This window comes from Phallusia mammillata, chromosome 5 (genome assembly GCF_965637545.1).
Source record: "Phallusia mammillata chromosome 5, kaPhaMamm4.hap1.1, whole genome shotgun sequence".
Taxonomy (NCBI): Eukaryota; Metazoa; Chordata; class Ascidiacea; order Phlebobranchia; family Ascidiidae; genus Phallusia; species Phallusia mammillata.
This window is the reverse complement of record NC_137256.1, coordinates 5,246,805-5,269,687: the sequence shown is the minus strand read 5'-3', so window position 1 is coordinate 5,269,687 and position 22,883 is coordinate 5,246,805.

Genomic DNA, 22,883 nt, shown 5'->3' with positions numbered 1-22,883 from the left:
GTAACTTAACAACAACAAGAACTAAAACAATAGTGATAAACAACCTTCGGTTGCTTCTTCCGTTGTTTCTGCAGCCGTGGTTGCAACTTCTGTGACGGCTGCAACAATAAACACACAATCAATATCACTTTACTTCACAAAACATCGTTTCATGACAAATAATACCTTCTGTAACTTCTTCAGTCGTTTCCTCCACAGTAGTTGCTGCTTCTGTGGCACCTAAATACAAAAACTCAATATAAATATGAATTGCAACAAACACGTTTAAACACACTACCTTCTGTTGTTTCCGCTGCCGTTGTTGGGGCTTCTGTGGCCTCTGAAAAACGTTATAAAATGTTAAAACGCACACACCGAAATTCACTACAACATCTTACCTTCTGTAGTTTCGATCAGTGGTGCATCAGTTGTCGTGCCTGTGTAAAGACTACTATTAAAACTACAAAAGTAAAGATTTATTTAATCGAAAAACGAAAAGTACCTTCAGTCGCCACTGCAGTTACAACTTCAGGAGGCGTTGTTTCTGTAAACAGTTCAAATGTTTTAAACTGTCCACAATAATCACATGAAAATGTATCAATCTTCAGATACGCGTTACTAATAATAAACAGACACATGGGAAGAATAAAACGAGTAACTTAACAACAACAAGAACTAAAACAATAGTGATAAACAACCTTCGGTTGCTTCTTCCGTTGTTTCTGCAGCCGTGGTTGCAACTTCTGTGACGGCTGCAACAATAAACACACAATCAAAATCACTTTACTTCACAAAACATCGTTTCATGACAAATAATACCTTCTGTAACTTCTTCAGTCGTTTCCTCCACAGTAGTTGCTGCTTCTGTGGCACCTAAATACAAAAACTCAATATAAATATGAATTGCAACAAACACGTTTAAACACACTACCTTCTGTTGTTTCCGCTGCCGTTGTTGGGGCTTCTGTGGCCTCTGAAAAACGTTATAAAATGTTAAAACGCACACACCGAAATTCACTACAACATCTTACCTTCTGTAGTTTCGATCAGTGGTGCATCAGTTGTCGTGCCTGTGTAAAAACTACTATTAAAACTACAAAACTACAGATTGCAACAATCGAAAAACAAAAACTACCTTCAGTCGCCACTGCAGTTACAACTTCAGGAGGCGTCGTTTCTGTAAACAGTTCAAATGTTTTAAACTGTCCACAATAATCACATGAAAATGTATCAATCTTCACATGCACATTACTAATTTCAAACAGACACATGGTAAGAGTAAACGAGTAACTTAACAAAAACAAGAACCAAAGCAATAGTGATAAACAACCTTCGGTTGCTTCTTCCGTTGTTTCGGCAGCCGTGGTTGCAACTTCTGTGACGGCTGCAACAACAAAAATACACGATCAAAATCACGTTGCAAAAAAAAATTCAAAAACCAAAACATCCTTTCATGACAAATAGTACCTTCTGTAACTTCTTCAGTCGTTTCCTCCACAGTAGTTGCTGCTTCTGTGGCACCTAAATACAAAAACTCAATATAAATATGAATTGCAACAAACACGTTTAAACACACTACCTTCTGTTGTTTCCGCTGCCGTTGTTGGGGCTTCTGTGGCCTCTGAAAAACGTTATAAAATGTTAAAACGCACACACCGAAATTCACTACAACATCTTACCTTCTGTAGTTTCGATCAGTGGTGCATCAGTTGTCGTGCCTGTGTAAAGACTACTATTAAAACTACAAAAGTAAAGATTTTTTTATTTGAAAAACGAAAAGTACCTTCAGTCGCCACTGCAGTTACAACTTCAGGAGGCGTCGTTTCTGTAAACAGTTCAAATGTTTTAAACTGTCCACAACAATCACATGAAAATGTATCAATCTTCAGATACGCGTTACTAATTTTAAACAGACACATGGGAAGAATAAAACGAGTAACTTAACAACAACAAGAACTAAAACAATAGTGATAAACAACCTTCGGTTGCTTCTTCCGTTGTTTCTGCAGCCGTGGTTGCAACTTCTGTGACGGCTGCAACAATAAACACACAATCAATATCACTTTACTTCACAAAACATCGTTTCATGACAAATAATACCTTCTGTAACTTCTTCAGTCGTTTCCTCCACAGTAGTTGCTGCTTCTGTGGCACCTAAATACAAAAACTCAATATAAATATGAATTGCAACAAACACGTTTAAACACACTACCTTCTGTTGTTTCCGCTGCCGTTGTTGGGGCTTCTGTGGCCTCTGAAAAACGTTATAAAATGTTAAAACGCACACACCGAAATTCACTAAAACATCTTACCTTCTGTAGTTTCTTCGATCAGTGAAGCATCAGTTGTCGTGCCTGTGTAAAAACTATTATTAAAACTACAAAACTACAGATTGCAACAATCGAAAAACAAAAAGTACCTTCAGTCGCCTCTGCAGTTACAACTTCAGGAGGCGTTGTTTCTGTGAACAGTTCAAATGTTTTAAACTGTCCACAATAATCACATGAAAATGTATCAATCTTCAGATACGCGTTACTAATTTTAAACAGACACATGGGAAGAGTAAAACGAGTAACTTAACAACAACAAGAACTAAAACAATAGTGATAAACAACCTTCGGTTGCTTCTTCCGTTGTTTCTGCAGCCGTGGTTGCAACTTCTGTGACGGCTGCAACAATAAACACACAATCAATATCACTTTACTTCACAAAACATCGTTTCATGACAAATAATACCTTCTGTAACTTCTTCAGTCGTTTCCTCCACAGTAGTTGCTGCTTCTGTGGCACCTAAATACAAAAACTCAAAATAAATATGAATTGCAACAAACACGTTTAAACAACACACTACCTTCTGTTGTTTCCGCTGCCGTTGTTGGGGCTTCTGTGGCCTCTGAAAAACGTTATAAAATGTTAAAACGCACACACCGAAATTCACTACAACATCTTACCTTCTGTAGTTTCTTCGTTCAGTGGTATATCAGTTGTCGTGCCTGTGTAAAGACTACTATTAAAACTACAAAACTACAGATTGCAACAATCGAAAAACAAAAAGTACCTTCAGTCGCCACTGCAGTTACAACTTCAGGAGGCGTCGTTTCTGTAAACAGTTCAAATGTTTTAAACTGTCCACAATAATCACATGAAAATGTATCAATCTTCACATGCGCGATACTAATTTCAAACAGACACATGGTAAGAGTATACGAGTAACTTAACAAAAACAAGAACTAAAACAATAGTGATAAACAACCTTCGGTTGCTTCTTCCGTTGTTTCTGCAGCCGTGGTTGCAACTTCTGTGACGGCTGCAACAACAACAAAAAAACACACAATCAATATCACTTTACTTCACAAAACATCGCTTCATGAGAAATAGTACCTTCTGTAACTTCTTCAGTCGTTTCCTCCACAGTAGTTGCTGCTTCTGTGGCACCTAAATACAAAAACTCAATATAAATATGAATTGCAACAAACACGTTTAAACAACACACTACCTTCTGTTGTTTCCGCTGCCGTTGTTGGGGCTTCTGTGGCCTCTGAAAAACGTTATAAAATGTTAAAACGCACACACCTAAATTCACTAAAACATCTTACCTTCTGTAGTTTCTTCGATCAGTGAAGCATCAGTTGTCGTGCCTGTGTAAAAACTACTATTAAAACTACAAAACTACAGATTGCAACAATCGAAAAACAAAAAGTACCTTCAGTCGCCACTGCAGTTACAACTTCAGGAGGCGTCGTTTCTGTAAACAGTTCAAATGTTTTAAACTGTCCACAATAATCACATGAAAATGTATCAATCTTCACATGCACATTACTAATTTCAAACAGACACATGGTAAGAGTAAACGAGTAACTTAACAAAAACAAGAACCAAAGCAATAGTGATAAACAACCTTCGGTTGCTTCTTCTGTTGTTTCTGCAGCCGTGGTTGCAACTTCTGTGACGGCTGCAACAACAAAAATACACGATCAAAATCACGTTGCAAAAAAAAATTCAAAAACCAAAACATCCTTTCATGACAAATAGTACCTTCTGTAACTTCTTCAGTCGTTTCCTCCACAGTAGTTGCTGCTTCTGTGGCACCTAAACACAAAAACTCAATATAAATATGAATTGCAACAAACACGTTTAAACACACTACCTTCTGTTGTTTCCGCTGCCGTTGTTGGGGCTTCTGTGGCCTCTGAAAAACGTTATAAAATGTTAAAACGCACACACCGAAATTCACTACAACATTTTACCTTCTGTAGTTTCTTCGATCAGTGGTGCATCAGTTGTCGTGCCTGTGTAAAGACTACTATTAAAACTACAAAACTACAGATTGCAACAATCGAAAAACAAAAAGTACCTTCAGTCGCCACTGCAGTTACAACTTCAGGAGGCGTTGTTTCTGTAAACAGTTCAAATGTTTTAAACTGTCCACAATAATCACATGAAAATGTATCAATCTTTAGATACGCGTTACTAATTTTAAACAGACACATGGGAAGAGTAAAACGAGTAACTTAACAACAACAAGAACCAAAGCAATAGTGATAAACAACCTTCGGTTGCTTCTTCCGTTGTTTCTGCAGCCGTGGTTGCAACTTCTGTGACGGCTGCAACAACAAAAATACACGATCAAAATCACGTTGCCAAAAAAAATTCAAAAACCAAAACATCCTTTCATGACAAAAGGTACCTTCTGTAACTTCTTCAGTCGTTTCCTCCACAGTAGTTGCTGCTTCTGTGGCACCTAAATACAAAAACTCAATATAAATATGAATTGCAACAAACACGTTTAAACACACTACCTTCTGTTGTTTCCGCTGCCGTTGTTGGGGCTTCTGTGGCCTCTGAAAAACGTTATAAAATGTTAAAACGCACACACCGAAATTCACTACAACATCTTACCTTCTGTAGTTTCGATCAGTGGTGCATCAGTTGTCGTGCCTGTGTAAAGACTACTATTAAAACTACAAAAGTAAAGATTTATTTAATCGAAAAACGAAAAGTACCTTCAGTCGCCACTGCAGTTACAACTTCAGGAGGCGTCGTTTCTGTAAACAGTTCAAATGTTTTAAACTGTCCACAATAATCACATGAAAATGTATCAATCTTCAGATACGCGTTACTAATTTTAAACAGACACATGGGAAGAATAAAACGAGTAACTTAACAACAACAAGAACTAAAACAATAGTGATAAACAACCTTCGGTTGCTTCTTCCGTTGTTTCTGCAGCCGTGGTTGCAACTTCTGTGACGGCTGCAACAATAAACACACAATCAATATCACTTTACTTCACAAAACATCGTTTCATGACAAATAATACCTTCTGTAACTTCTTCAGTCGTTTCCTCCACAGTAGTTGCTGCTTCTGTGGCACCTAAATACAAAAACTCAATATAAATATGAATTGCAACAAACACGTTTAAACACACTACCTTCTGTTGTTTCCGCTGCCGTTGTTGGGGCTTCTGTGGCCTCTGAAAAACGTTATAAAATGTTAAAACGCACACACCGAAATTCACTACAACATCTTACCTTCTGTAGTTTCGATCAGTGGTGCATCAGTTGTCGTGCCTGTGTAAAAACTACTATTAAAACTACAAAACTACAGATTGCAACAATCGAAAAACAAAAACTACCTTCAGTCGCCACTGCAGTTACAACTTCAGGAGGCGTCGTTTCTGTAAACAGTTCAAATGTTTTAAACTGTCCACAATAATCACATGAAAATGTATCAATCTTCACATGCACATTACTAATTTCAAACAGACACATGGTAAGAGTAAACGAGTAACTTAACAAAAACAAGAACCAAAGCAATAGTGATAAACAACCTTCGGTTGCTTCTTCCGTTGTTTCGGCAGCCGTGGTTGCAACTTCTGTGACGGCTGCAACAACAAAAATACACGATCAAAATCACGTTGCAAAAAAAAATTCAAAAACCAAAACATCCTTTCATGACAAATAGTACCTTCTGTAACTTCTTCAGTCGTTTCCTCCACAGTAGTTGCTGCTTCTGTGGCACCTAAATACAAAAACTCAATATAAATATGAATTGCAACAAACACGTTTAAACACACTACCTTCTGTTGTTTCCGCTGCCGTTGTTGGGGCTTCTGTGGCCTCTGAAAAACGTTATAAAATGTTAAAACGCACACACCGAAATTCACTACAACATCTTACCTTCTGTAGTTTCGATCAGTGGTGCATCAGTTGTCGTGCCTGTGTAAAGACTACTATTAAAACTACAAAAGTAAAGATTTTTTTATTTGAAAAACGAAAAGTACCTTCAGTCGCCACTGCAGTTACAACTTCAGGAGGCGTCGTTTCTGTAAACAGTTCAAATGTTTTAAACTGTCCACAACAATCACATGAAAATGTATCAATCTTCAGATACGCGTTACTAATTTTAAACAGACACATGGGAAGAATAAAACGAGTAACTTAACAACAACAAGAACTAAAACAATAGTGATAAACAACCTTCGGTTGCTTCTTCCGTTGTTTCTGCAGCCGTGGTTGCAACTTCTGTGACGGCTGCAACAATAAACACACAATCAATATCACTTTACTTCACAAAACATCGTTTCATGACAAATAATACCTTCTGTAACTTCTTCAGTCGTTTCCTCCACAGTAGTTGCTGCTTCTGTGGCACCTAAATACAAAAACTCAATATAAATATGAATTGCAACAAACACGTTTAAACACACTACCTTCTGTTGTTTCCGCTGCCGTTGTTGGGGCTTCTGTGGCCTCTGAAAAACGTTATAAAATGTTAAAACGCACACACCGAAATTCACTAAAACATCTTACCTTCTGTAGTTTCTTCGATCAGTGAAGCATCAGTTGTCGTGCCTGTGTAAAAACTATTATTAAAACTACAAAACTACAGATTGCAACAATCGAAAAACAAAAAGTACCTTCAGTCGCCTCTGCAGTTACAACTTCAGGAGGCGTTGTTTCTGTGAACAGTTCAAATGTTTTAAACTGTCCACAATAATCACATGAAAATGTATCAATCTTCAGATACGCGTTACTAATTTTAAACAGACACATGGGAAGAGTAAAACGAGTAACTTAACAACAACAAGAACTAAAACAATAGTGATAAACAACCTTCGGTTGCTTCTTCCGTTGTTTCTGCAGCCGTGGTTGCAACTTCTGTGACGGCTGCAACAATAAACACACAATCAATATCACTTTACTTCACAAAACATCGTTTCATGACAAATAATACCTTCTGTAACTTCTTCAGTCGTTTCCTCCACAGTAGTTGCTGCTTCTGTGGCACCTAAATACAAAAACTCAATATAAATATGAATTGCAACAAACACGTTTAAACACACTACCTTCTGTTGTTTCCGCTGCCGTTGTTGGGGCTTCTGTGGCCTCTGAAACACGTTATAAAATGTTAAAACGCACACACCGAAATTCACTACAACATCTTACCTTCTGTAGTTTCGATCAGTGGTGCATCAGTTGTCGTGCCTGTGTAAAGACTACTATTAAAACTACAAAAGTAAAGATTTATTTAATCGAAAAACGAAAAGTACCTTCAGTCGCCACTGCAGTTACAACTTCAGGAGGCGTTGTTTCTGTAAACAGTTCAAATGTTTTAAATTGTCCACAATAATCACATGAAAATGTATCAATCTTCAGATACGCGTTACTAATTTTAAACAGACACATGGGAAGAGTAAAACGAGTAACTTAACAACAACAAGAACTAAAACAATAGTGATAAACAACCTTCGGTTGCTTCTTCCGTTGTTTCTGCAGCCGTGGTTGCAACTTCTGTGACGGCTGCAACAACAAAAATACACGATCAAAATCACGTTGCAAAAAAAAATTCAAAAACCAAAACATCCTTTCATGACAAATAGTACCTTCTGTAACTTCTTCAGTCGTTTCCTCCACAGTAGTTGCTGCTTCTGTGGCACCTAAATACAAAAACTCAATATAAATATGAATTGCAACAAACACGTTTAAACACATTACCTTCTGTTGTTTCCGCTGCCGTTGTTGGGGCTTCTGTGGCCTCTGAAAAACGTTATAAAATGTTAAAACGCACACACCGAAATTCACTACAACATTTTACCTTCTGTAGTTTCGATCAGTGGTGCATCAGTTGTCGTGCCTGTGTAAAGACTACTATTAAAACTACAAAAGTAAAGATTTATTTAATCGAAAAACGAAAAGTACCTTCAGTCGCCACTGCAGTTACAACTTCAGGAGGCGTCGTTTCTGTAAACAGTTCAAATGTTTTAAACTGTCCACAATAATCACATGAAAATGTATCAATCTTCAGATACGCGTTACTAATTTTAAACAGACACATGGGAAGAATAAAACGAGTAACTTAACAACAACAAGAACTAAAACAATAGTGATAAACAACCTTCGGTTGCTTCTTCCGTTGTTTCTGCAGCCGTGGTTGCAACTTCTGTGACGGCTGCAACAATAAACACACAATCAATATCACTTTACTTCACAAAACATCGTTTCATGACAAATAATACCTTCTGTAACTTCTTCAGTCGTTTCCCCCACAGTAGTTGCTGCTTCTGTGGCACCTAAATACAAAAACTCAATATAAATATGAATTGCAACAAACACGTTTAAACACACTACCTTCTGTTGTTTCCGCTGCCGTTGTTGGGGCTTCTGTGGCCTCTGAAGAACGTTATAAAATGTTAAAACGCACACACCGAAATTCACTACAACATTTTACCTTCTGTAGTTTCGATCAGTGGTGCATCAGTTGTCGTGCCTGTGTAAAGACTACTATTAAAACTACAAAAGTAAAGATTTATTTAATCGAAAAACGAAAAGTACCTTCAGTCGCCACTGCAGTTACAACTTCAGGAGGCGTCGTTTCTGTAAACAGTTCAAATGTTTTAAACTGTCCACAATAATCACATGAAAATGTATCAATCTTCACATGCACATTACTAATTTCAAACAGACACATGGAAAGAGTAAACGAGTAACTTAACAAAAACAAGAACCAAAGCAATAGTGATAAACAACCTTCGGTTGCTTCTTCCGTTGTTTCGGCAGCCGTGGTTGCAACTTCTGTGACGGCTGCAACAACAAAAATACACGATCAAAATCACGTTGCCAAAAAAAATTCAAAAACCAAAACATCCTTTCATGACAAAAGGTACCTTCTGTAACTTCTTCAGTCGTTTCCTCCACAGTAGTTGCTGCTTCTGTGGCACCTAAATACAAAAACTCAATATAAATATGAATTGCAACAAACACGTTTAAACACACTACCTTCTGTTGTTTCCGCTGCCGTTGTTGGGGCTTCTGTGGCCTCTGAAAAACGTTATAAAATGTTAAAACGCACACACCGAAATTCACTACAACATCTTACCTTCTGTAGTTTCGATCAGTGGTGCATCAGTTGTCGTGCCTGTGTAAAGACTACTATTAAAACTACAAAAGTAAAGATTTATTTAATCGAAAAACGAAAAGTACCTTCAGTCGCCACTGCAGTTACAACTTCAGGAGGCGTCGTTTCTGTAAACAGTTCAAATGTTTTAAACTGTCCACAATAATCACATGAAAATGTATCAATCTTCACATGCACATTACTAATTTCAAACAGACACATGGAAAGAGTAAACGAGTAACTTAACAAAAACAAGAACCAAAGCAATAGTGATAAACAACCTTCGGTTGCTTCTTCCGTTGTTTCGGCAGCCGTGGTTGCAACTTCTGTGACGGCTGCAACAACAAAAATACACGATCAAAATCACGTTGCAAAAAAAAATTCAAAAACCAAAACATCCTTTCATGACAAATAGTACCTTCTGTAACTTCTTCAGTCGTTTCCTCCACAGTAGTTGCTGCTTCTGTGGCACCTAAATACAAAAACTCAATATAAATATGAATTGCAACAAACACGTTTAAACACACTACCTTCTGTTGTTTCCGCTGCCGTTGTTGGGGATTCTGTGGCCTCTGAAAAACGTTATAAAATGTTAAAACGCACACACCGAAATTCACTACAACATCTTACCTTCTGTAGTTTCGATCAGTGGTGCATTAGTTGTCGTGCCTGTGTAAAGACTACTATTAAAACTACAAAAGTAAAGATTTATTTAATCGAAAAACGAAAAGTACCTTCAGTCGCCACTGCAGTTACAACTTCAGGAGGCGTCGTTTCTGTAAACAGTTCAAATGTTTTAAACTGTCCACAATAATCACATGAAAATGTATCAATCTTTAGATACGCGTTACTAATTTTAAACAGACACATGGGAAGAGTAAAACGAGTAACTTAACAACAACAAGAACCAAAGCAATAGTGATAAACAACCTTCGGTTGCTTCTTCCGTTGTTTCTGCAGCCGTGGTTGCAACTTCTGTGACGGCTGCAACAACAAAAATACACGATCAAAATCACGTTGCAAAAAAAAATTCAAAAACCAAAACATCCTTTCATGACAAAAGGTACCTTCTGTAACTTCTTCAGTCGTTTCCTCCACAGTAGTTGCTGCTTCTGTGGCACCTAAATACAAAAACTCAATATAAATATGAATTGCAACAAACACGTTTAAACACACTACCTTCTGTTGTTTCCGCTGCCGTTGTTGGGGCTTCTGTGGCCTCTGAAAAACGTTATAAAATGTTAAAACGCACACACCGAAATTCACTACAACATCTTACCTTCTGTAGTTTCGATCAGTGGTGCATCAGTTGTCGTGCCTGTGTAAAGACTACTATTAAAACTACAAAAGTAAAGATTTATTTAATCGAAAAACGAAAAGTACCTTCAGTCGCCACTGCAGTTACAACTTCAGGAGGCGTCGTTTCTGTAAACAGTTCAAATGTTTTAAACTGTCCACAATAATCACATGAAAATGTATCAATCTTCAGATACGCGTTACTAATTTTAAACAGACACATGGGAAGAATAAAACGAGTAACTTAACAACAACAAGAACTAAAACAATAGTGATAAACAACCTTCGGTTGCTTCTTCCGTTGTTTCTGCAGCCGTGGTTGCAACTTCTGTGACGGCTGCAACAATAAACACACAATCAATATCACTTTACTTCACAAAACATCGTTTCATGACAAATAATACCTTCTGTAACTTCTTCAGTCGTTTCCTCCACAGTAGTTGCTGCTTCTGTGGCACCTAAATACAAAAACTCAATATAAATATGAATTGCAACAAACACGTTTAAACACACTACCTTCTGTTGTTTCCGCTGCCGTTGTTGGGGCTTCTGTGGCCTCTGAAAAACGTTATAAAATGTTAAAACGCACACACCGAAATTCACTACAACATCTTACCTTCTGTAGTTTCGATCAGTGGTGCATCAGTTGTCGTGCCTGTGTAAAGACTACTATTAAAACTACAAAAGTAAAGATTTATTTAATCGAAAAACGAAAAGTACCTTCAGTCGCCACTGCAGTTACAACTTCAGGAGGCGTTGTTTCTGTAAACAGTTCAAATGTTTTAAACTGTCCACAATAATCACATGAAAATGTATCAATCTTCAGATACGCGTTACTAATTTTAAACAGACACATGGGAAGAATAAAACGAGTAACTTAACAACAACAACAAGAACTAAAACAATAGTGATAAACAACCTTCGGTTGCTTCTTCCGTTGTTTCTGCAGCCGTGGTTGCAACTTCTGTGACGGCTGCAACAATAAACACACAATCAAAATCACTTTACTTCACAAAACATCGTTTCATGACAAATAATACCTTCTGTAACTTCTTCAGTCGTTTCCTCCACAGTAGTTGCTGCTTCTGTGGCACCTAAATACAAAAACTCAATATAAATATGAATTGCAACAAACACGTTTAAACACACTACCTTCTGTTGTTTCCGCTGCCGTTGTTGGGGCTTCTGTGGCCTCTGAAAAACGTTATAAAATGTTAAAACGCACACACCGAAATTCACTAAAACATCTTACCTTCTGTAGTTTCTTCGATCAGTGAAGCATCAGTTGTCGTGCCTGTGTAAAAACTACTATTAAAACTACAAAACTACAGATTGCAACAATCGAAAAACAAAAAGTACCTTCAGTCGCCACTGCAGTTACAACTTCAGGAGGCGTCGTTTCTGTAAACAGTTCAAATGTTTTAAACTGTCCACAATAATCACATGAAAATGTATCAATCTTCACATGCACATTACTAATTTCAAACAGACACATGGTAAGAGTAAACGAGTAACTTAACAACAACAAGAACTAAAACAATAGTGATAAACAACCTTCGGTTGCTTCTTCCGTTGTTTCTGCAGCCGTGGTTGCAACTTCTGTGACGGCTGCAACAATAAACACACAATCAATATCACTTTACTTCACAAAACATCGTTTCATGACAAATAATACCTTCTGTAACTTCTTCAGTCGTTTCCTCCACAGTAGTTGCTGCTTCTGTGGCACCTAAATACAAAAACTCAATATAAATATGAATTGCAACAAACACGTTTAAACACACTACCTTCTGTTGTTTCCGCTGCCGTTGTTGGGGCTTCTGTGGCCTCTGAAAAACGTTATAAAATGTTAAAACGCACACACCGAAATTCACTACAACATCTTACCTTCTGTAGTTTCGATCAGTGGTGCATCAGTTGTCGTGCCTGTGTAAAGACTACTATTAAAACTACAAAAGTAAAGATTTATTTAATCGAAAAACGAAAAGTACCTTCAGTCGCCACTGCAGTTACAACTTCAGGAGGCGTTGTTTCTGTAAACAGTTCAAATGTTTTAAACTGTCCACAATAATCACATGAAAATGTATCAATCTTCAGATACGCGTTACTAATTTTAAACAGACACATGGGAAGAATAAAACGAGTAACTTAACAACAACAACAAGAACTAAAACAATAGTGATAAACAACCTTCGGTTGCTTCTTCCGTTGTTTCTGCAGCCGTGGTTGCAACTTCTGTGACGGCTGCAACAATAAACACACAATCAAAATCACTTTACTTCACAAAACATCGTTTCATGACAAATAATACCTTCTGTAACTTCTTCAGTCGTTTCCTCCACAGTAGTTGCTGCTTCTGTGGCACCTAAATACAAAAACTCAATATAAATATGAATTGCAACAAACACGTTTAAACACACTACCTTCTGTTGTTTCCGCTGCCGTTGTTGGGGCTTCTGTGGCCTCTGAAAAACGTTATAAAATGTTAAAACGCACACACCGAAATTCACTAAAACATCTTACCTTCTGTAGTTTCTTCGATCAGTGAAGCATCAGTTGTCGTGCCTGTGTAAAAACTACTATTAAAACTACAAAACTACAGATTGCAACAATCGAAAAACAAAAAGTACCTTCAGTCGCCACTGCAGTTACAACTTCAGGAGGCGTCGTTTCTGTAAACAGTTCAAATGTTTTAAACTGTCCACAATAATCACATGAAAATGTATCAATCTTCACATGCACATTACTAATTTCAAACAGACACATGGTAAGAGTAAACGAGTAACTTAACAACAACAAGAACTAAAACAATAGTGATAAACAACCTTCGGTTGCTTCTTCCGTTGTTTCTGCAGCCGTGGTTGCAACTTCTGTGACGGCTGCAACAATAAACACACAATCAATATCACTTTACTTCACAAAACATCGTTTCATGACAAATAATACCTTCTGTAACTTCTTCAGTCGTTTCCTCCACAGTAGTTGCTGCTTCTGTGGCACCTAAATACAAAAACTCAATATAAATATGAATTGCAACAAACACGTTTAAACACACTACCTTCTGTTGTTTCCGCTGCCGTTGTTGGGGCTTCTGTGGCCTCTGAAAAACGTTATAAAATGTTAAAACGCACACACCGAAATTCACTACAACATCTTACCTTCTGTAGTTTCGATCAGTGGTGCATCAGTTGTCGTGCCTGTGTAAAGACTACTATTAAAACTACAAAAGTAAAGATTTATTTAATCGAAAAACGAAAAGTACCTTCAGTCGCCACTGCAGTTACAACTTCAGGAGGCGTTGTTTCTGTAAACAGTTCAAATGTTTTAAACTGTCCACAATAATCACATGAAAATGTATCAATCTTCAGATACGCGTTACTAATTTTAAACAGACACATGGGAAGAATAAAACGAGTAACTTAACAACAACAAGAACTAAAACAATAGTGATAAACAACCTTCGGTTGCTTCTTCCGTTGTTTCTGCAGCCGTGGTTGCAACTTCTGTGACGGCTGCAACAATAAACACACAATCAAAATCACTTTACTTCACAAAACATCGTTTCATGACAAATAATACCTTCTGTAACTTCTTCAGTCGTTTCCTCCACAGTAGTTGCTGCTTCTGTGGCACCTAAATACAAAAACTCAATATAAATATGAATTGCAACAAACACGTTTAAACACACTACCTTCTGTTGTTTCCGCTGCCGTTGTTGGGGCTTCTGTGGCCTCTGAAAAACGTTATAAAATGTTAAAACGCACACACCGAAATTCACTAAAACATCTTACCTTCTGTAGTTTCTTCGATCAGTGAAGCATCAGTTGTCGTGCCTGTGTAAAAACTACTATTAAAACTACAAAACTACAGATTGCAACAATCGAAAAACAAAAAGTACCTTCAGTCGCCACTGCAGTTACAACTTCAGGAGGCGTCGTTTCTGTAAACAGTTCAAATGTTTTAAACTGTCCACAATAATCACATGAAAATGTATCAATCTTCACATGCACATTACTAATTTCAAACAGACACATGGTAAGAGTAAACGAGTAACTTAACAACAACAAGAACTAAAACAATAGTGATAAACAACCTTCGGTTGCTTCTTCCGTTGTTTCTGCAGCCGTGGTTGCAACTTCTGTGACGGCTGCAACAATAAACACACAATCAAAATCACTTTACTTCACAAAACATCGTTTCATGACAAATAATACCTTCTGTAACTTCTTCAGTCGTTTCCTCCACAGTAGTTGCTGCTTCTGTGGCACCTAAATACAAAAACTCAATATAAATATGAATTGCAACAAACACGTTTAAACACACTACCTTCTGTTGTTTCCGCTGCCGTTGTTGGGGCTTCTGTGGCCTCTGAAAAACGTTATAAAATGTTAAAACGCACACACCGAAATTCACTACAACATTTTACCTTCTGTAGTTTCGATCAGTGGTGCATCAGTTGTCGTGCCTGTGTAAAAACTACTATTAAAACTACAAAACTACAGATTGCAACAATCGAAAAACAAAAAGTACCTTCAGTCGCCACTGCAGTTACAACTTCAGGAGGCGTTGTTTCTGTAAACAGTTCAAATGTTTTAAATTGTCCACAATAATCACATGAAAATGTATCAATCTTCAGATACGCGTTACTAATTTTAAACAGACACATGGGAAGAGTAAAACGAGTAACTTAACAACAACAAGAACTAAAACAATAGTGATAAACAACCTTCGGTTGCTTCTTCCGTTGTTTCTGCAGCCGTGGTTGCAACTTCTGTGACGGCTGCAACAATAAACACACAATCAATATCACTTTACTTCACAAAACATCGTTTCATGACAAATAATACCTTCTGTAACTTCTTCAGTCGTTTCCTCCACAGTAGTTGCTGCTTCTGTGGCACCTAAATACAAAAACTCAATATAAATATGAATTGCAACAAACACGTTTAAACACACTACCTTCTGTTGTTTCCGCTGCCGTTGTTGGGGCTTCTGTGGCCTCTGAAAAACGTTATAAAATGTTAAAACGCACACACCGAAATTCACTACAACATTTTACCTTCTGTAGTTTCGATCAGTGGTGCATCAGTTGTCGTGCCTGTGTAAAGACTACTATTAAAACTACAAAACTACAGATTGCAACAATCGAAAAACAAAAAGTACCTTCAGTCGCCACTGCAGTTACAACTTCAGGAGGCGTTGTTTCTGTAAACAGTTCAAATGTTTTAAATTGTCCACAATAATCACATGAAAATGTATCAATCTTCAGATACGCGTTACTAATTTTAAACAGACACATGGGAAGAGTAAAACGAGTAACTTAACAACAACAAGAACTAAAACAATAGTGATAAACAACCTTCGGTTGCTTCTTCCGTTGTTTCGGCAGCCGTGGTTGCAACTTCTGTGACGGCTGCAACAACAAAAATACACGATCAAAATCACGTTGCAAAAAAAAATTCAAAAACCAAAACATCCTTTCATGACAAATAGTACCTTCTGTAACTTCTTCAGTCGTTTCCTCCACAGTAGTTGCTGCTTCTGTGGCACCTAAATACAAAAACTCAATATAAATATGAATTGCAACAAACACGTTTAAACACACTACCTTCTGTTGTTTCCGCTGCCGTTGTTGGGGATTCTGTGGCCTCTGAAAAACGTTATAAAATGTTAAAACGCACACACCGAAATTCACTACAACATCTTACCTTCTGTAGTTTCGATCAGTGGTGCATCAGTTGTCGTGCCTGTGTAAAGACTACTATTAAAACTACAAAAGTAAAGATTTATTTAATCGAAAAACGAAAAGTACCTTCAGTCGCCACTGCAGTTACAACTTCAGGAGGCGTCGTTTCTGTAAACAGTTCAAATGTTTTAAACTGTCCACAATAATCACATGAAAATGTATCAATCTTTAGATACGCGTTACTAATTTTAAACAGACACATGGGAAGAGTAAAACGAGTAACTTAACAACAACAAGAACCAAAGCAATAGTGATAAACAACCTTCGGTTGCTTCTTCCGTTGTTTCTGCAGCCGTGGTTGCAACTTCTGTGACGGCTGCAACAACAAAAATACACGATCAAAATCACGTTGCAAAAAAAAATTCAAAAACCAAAACATCCTTTCATGACAAAAGGTACCTTCTGTAACTTCTTCAGTCGTTTCCTCCACAGTAGTTGCTGCTTCTGTGGCACCTAAATACAAAAACTCAATATAAATATGAATTGCAACAAACACGTTTAAACACACTACCTTCTGTTGTTTCCGCTGCCGTTGTTGGGGCTTCTGTGGCCTCTGAAAAACGTTATAAAATGTTAAAACGCACACACCGAAATTCACTACAACATCTTACCTTCTGTAGTTTCGATCAGTGGTGCATCAGTTGTCGTGCCTGTGTAAAGACTACTATTAAAACTACAAAAGTAAAGATTTATTTAATCGAAAAACGAAAAGTACCTTCAGTCGCCACTGCAGTTACAACTTCAGGAGGCGTCGTTTCTGTAAACAGTTCAAATGTTTTAAACTGTCCACAATAATCACATGAAAATGTATCAATCTTCAGATACGCGTTACTAATTTCAAACAGACACATGGGAAGAATAAAACGAGTAACTTAACAACAACAAGAACTAAAACAATAGTGATAAACAACCTTCGGTTGCTTCTTCCGTTGTTTCTGCAGCCGTGGTTGCAACTTCTGTGACGGCTGCAACAATAAACACACAATCAATATCACTTTACTTCACAAAACATCGTTTCATGACAAATAATACCTTCTGTAACTTCTTCAGTCGTTTCCTCCACAGTAGTTGCTGCTTCTGCGGCACCTAGATACAAAAACTCAAAATCAATATGAATTGCAACACACAAGTTTAAACAACACACTACCTTCTGTTATTTCCGCTGCCGTTGTTGGGGCTTCTGTGGCCTCTGAAAAACGTTATAAAATGTTAAAACGCACACGCCGAAATTCACTACAACATCCTACCTTCTGTAGTTTCTTCGATTAGTGGAGCATCAGTTGTCGTGCCTGTGTGAAAACTACTATTAAAACTACAAAAGTACAGATTTATACAATCGAAAAACGAAAAGTACCTTCAGTCGCCACTGCAGTTACAACTTCAGGTGGCGTTGTTTCTGTAAACAGTTCAAACGTTTTAAACTGTCCGCAATAATCACATGAAAATTTACAAATCTTCACATATATCTTACTAATTTTTAACAAACACACGGGAAAGAGTAAAACGAGCAACTTAACAACAACAACCAAAACAATTGTGATAAACAACCTTCAGGAGCTTCTTCTGTTGTTTCTGCAGCCGTGGTTGCAACTTCTGTGATGGCTGCAACAACAAAAATACACAATCAAAATGTCGTTGCAAACAACAAAATATATTCAAAAACCAAAACATCGTTTCATGACAAATAATACCTTCTGTAACTTCTTCAGTCGTTTCCTCCACAGTAGTTATTGCTTCTGTGGCACCTAGATACAAAAACTCAAAATCAATATGAATTGCAACAAACACGTTTAAACAACACACTACCTTCTGTTGTTTCCGCTGCCGTTGTTGGGGCTTCTGTGGCCTCTGAAAAACGTTATAAAATGTTAAAACGCACACACCGAAATTCACTACAACATCTTACCTTCTGTAGTTTCGATCAGTGGTGCATCAGTTGTCGTGCCTGTGTAAAGACTACTATTAAAACTACAAAAGTAAAGATTTATTTAATCGAAAAACGAAAAGTACCTTCAGTCGCCACTGCAGTTACAACTTCAGGAGGCGTCGTTTCTGTAAACAGTTCAAATGTTTTAAACTGTCCACAATAATCACATGAAAATGTATCAATCTTCAGATACGCGTTACTAATTTCAAACAGACACATGGGAAGAATAAAACGAGTAACTTAACAACAACAAGAACTAAAACAATAGTGATAAACAACCTTCGGTTGCTTCTTCCGTTGTTTCTGCAGCCGTTGTTGCAACTTCTGTGACGGCTGCAACAATAAACACACAATCAATATCACTTTACTTCACAAAACATCGTTTCATGACAAATAATACCTTCTGTAACTTCTTCAGTCGTTTCCTCCACAGTAGTTGCTGCTTCTGTGGCACCTAAATACAAAAACTCAATATAAATATGAATTGCAACAAACACGTTTAAACACACTACCTTCTGTTGTTTCCGCTGCCGTTGTTGGGGCTTCTGTGGCCTCTGAAAAACGTTATAAAATGTTGAAACGCACACACCGAAATTCACTACAACATCTTACCTTCTGTAGTTTCGATCAGTGGTGCATCAGTTGTCGTGCCTGTGTAAAGACTACTATTAAAACTACAAAAGTAAAGATTTATTTAATCGAAAAACGAAAAGTACCTTCAGTCGCCACTGCAGTTACAACTTCAGGAGGCGTCGTTTCTGTAAACAGTTCAAATGTTTTAAACTGTCCACAATAATCACATGAAAATGTATCAATCTTCAGATACGCGTTACTAATTTTAAACAGACACATGGGAAGAATAAAACGAGTAACTTAACAACAACAAGAACTAAAACAATAGTGATAAACAACCTTCGGTTGCTTCTTCCGTTGTTTCTGCAGCCGTGGTTGCAACTTCTGTGACGGCTGCAACAATAAACACACAATCAATATCACTTTACTTCACAAAACATCGTTTCATGACAAATAATACCTTCTGTAACTTCTTCAGTCGTTTCCTCCACAGTAGTTGCTGCTTCTGTGGCACCTAAATACAAAAACTCAATATAAATATGAATTGCAACAAACACGTTTAAACAACACACTACCTTCTGTTGTTTCCGCTGCCGTTGTTGGGGCTTCTGTGGCCTCTGAAAAACGTTATAAAATGTTAAAACGCACACACCGAAATTCACTACAACATCTTACCTTCTGTAGTTTCGATCAGTGGTGCATCAGTTGTCGTGCCTGTGTAAAGACTACTATTAAAACTACAAAAGTAAAGATTTATTTAATCGAAAAACGAAAAGTACCTTCAGTCGCCACTGCAGTTACAACTTCAGGAGGCGTCGTTTCTGTAAACAGTTCAAATGTTTTAAACTGTCCACAATAATCACATGAAAATGTATCAATCTTCAGATACGCGTTACTAATTTCAAACAGACACATGGGAAGAATAAAACGAGTAACTTAACAACAACAAGAACTAAAACAATAGTGATAAACAACCTTCGGTTGCTTCTTCCGTTGTTTCTGCAGCCATGGTTGCAACTTCTGTGACGGCTGCAACAATAAACACACAATCAATATCACTTTACTTCACAAAACATCGTTTCATGACAAATAATACCTTCTGTAACTTCTTCAGTCGTTTCCTCCACAGTAGTTGCTGCTTCTGTGGCACCTAAATACAAAAACTCAATATAAATATGAATTGCAACAAACACGTTTAAACACACTACCTTCTGTTGTTTCCGCTGCCGTTGTTGGGGCTTCTGTGGCCTCTGAAAAACGTTATAAAATGTTAAAACGCACACACCGAAATTCACTACAACATCTTACCTTCTGTAGTTTCGATCAGTGGTGCATCAGTTGTCGTGCCTGTGTAAAGACTACTATTAAAACTACAAAAGTAAAGATTTATTTAATCGAAAAACGAAAAGTACCTTCAGTCGCCACTGCAGTTACAACTTCAGGAGGCGTCGTTTCTGTAAACAGTTCAAATGTTTTAAACTGTCCACAATAATCACATGAAAATGTATCAATCTTCAGATACGCGTTACTAATTTCAAACAGACACATGGGAAGAATAAAACGAGTAACTTAACAACAACAAGAACTAAAACAATAGTGATAAACAACCTTCGGTTGCTTCTTCCGTTGTTTCTGCAGCCGTGGTTGCAACTTCTGTGACGGCTGCAACAATAAACACACAATCAATATCACTTTACTTCACAAAACATCGTTTCATGACAAATAATACCTTCTGTAACTTCTTCAGTCGTTTCCTCCACAGTAGTTGCTGCTTCTGTGGCACCTAAATACAAAAACTCAATATAAATATGAATTGCAACAAACACGTTTAAACACACTACCTTCTGTTGTTTCCGCTGCCGTTGTTGGGGCTTCTGTGGCCTCTGAAAAACGTTATAAAATGTTAAAACGCACACACCGAAATTCACTACAACATCTTACCTTCTGTAGTTTCGATCAGTGGTGCATCAGTTGTCGTGCCTGTGTAAAGACTACTATTAAAACTACAAAAGTAAAGATTTATTTAATCGAAAAACGAAAAGTACCTTCAGTCGCCACTGCAGTTACAACTTCAGGAGGCGTCGTTTCTGTAAACAGTTCAAATGTTTTAAACTGTCCACAATAATCACATGAAAATGTATCAATCTTCAGATACGCGTTACTAATTTTAAACAGACACGTGGGAAGAGTAAAACGAGTAACTTAACAACAACAAGAACTAAAACAATAGTGATAAACAACCTTCGGTTGCTTCTTCCGTTGTTTCTGCAGCCGTGGTTGCAACTTCTGTGACGGCTGCAACAATAAACACACAATCAATATCACTTTACTTCACAAAACATCGTTTCATGACAAATAATACCTTCTGTAACTTCTTCAGTCGTTTCCTCCACAGTAGTTGCTGCTTCTGTGGCACCTAAATACAAAAACTCAAAATTAATAGAAATTGCAACACATATGTTAAAACAACACACTACCTTCTGTTGTTTCCGCTGCCGTTGTTGGGGCTTCTGTGGCCTCTGAAAAACGTTATAAAATGTTAAAACGCACACACCGAAATTCACTACAACATCTTACCTTCTGTAGTTTCGATCAGTGGTGCATCAGTTGTCGTGCCTGTGTAAAGACTACTATTAAAACTACAAAAGTAAAGATTTATTCAATCGAAAAACGAAAAGTACCTTCAGTCGCCACTGCAGTTACAACTTCAGGAGGCGTCGTTTCTGTAAACAGTTCAAATGTTTTAAACTGTCCACAATAATCACATGAAAATGTATCAATCTTCAGATACGCGTTACTAATTTTAAACAGACACATGGGAAGAGTAAAACGAGTAACTTAACAACAACAAGAACTAAAACAATAGTGATAAACAACCTTCGGTTGCTTCTTCCGTTGTTTCTGCAGCCGTGGTTGCAACTTCTGTGACGGCTGCAACAATAAACACACAATCAATATCACTTTACTTCACAAAACATCGTTTCATGACAAATAATACCTTCTGTAACTTCTTCAGTCGTTTCCTCCACAGTAGTTGCTGCTTCTGCGGCACCTAGATACAAAAACTCAAAATCAATATGAATTGCAACACACAAGTTTAAACAACACACTACCTTCTGTTATTTCCGCTGCCGTTGTTGGGGCTTCTGTGGCCTCTGAAAAACGTTATAAAATGTTAAAACGCACACGCCGAAATTCACTACAACATCCTACCTTCTGTAGTTTCTTCGATTAGTGGAGCATCAGTTGTCGTGCCTGTGTGAAAACTACTATTAAAACTACAAAAGTACAGATTTATACAATCGAAAAACGAAAAGTACCTTCAGTCGCCACTGCAGTTACAACTTCAGGTGGCGTTGTTTCTGTAAACAGTTCAAACGTTTTAAACTGTCCGCAATAATCACATGAAAATTTACAAATCTTCACATATATCTTACTAATTTTTAACAAACACACGGGAAAGAGTAAAACGAGCAACTTAACAACAACAACCAAAACAATTGTGATAAACAACCTTCAGGAGCTTCTTCTGTTGTTTCTGCAGCCGTGGTTGCAACTTCTGTGATGGCTGCAACAACAAAAATACACAATCAAAATGTCGTTGCAAACAACAAAATATATTCAAAAACCAAAACATCGTTTCATGACAAATAATACCTTCTGTAACTTCTTCAGTCGTTTCCTCCACAGTAGTTATTGCTTCTGTGGCACCTAGATACAAAAACTCAAAATCAATATGAATTGCAACAAACACGTTTAAACAACACACTACCTTCTGTTGTTTCCGCTGCCGTTGTTGGGGCTTCTGTGGCCTCTGAAAAACGTTATAAAATGTTAAAACGCACACACCGAAATTCACTACAACATCTTACCTTCTGTAGTTTCGATCAGTGGTGCATCAGTTGTCGTGCCTGTGTAAAGACTACTATTAAAACTACAAAAGTAAAGATTTATTTAATCGAAAA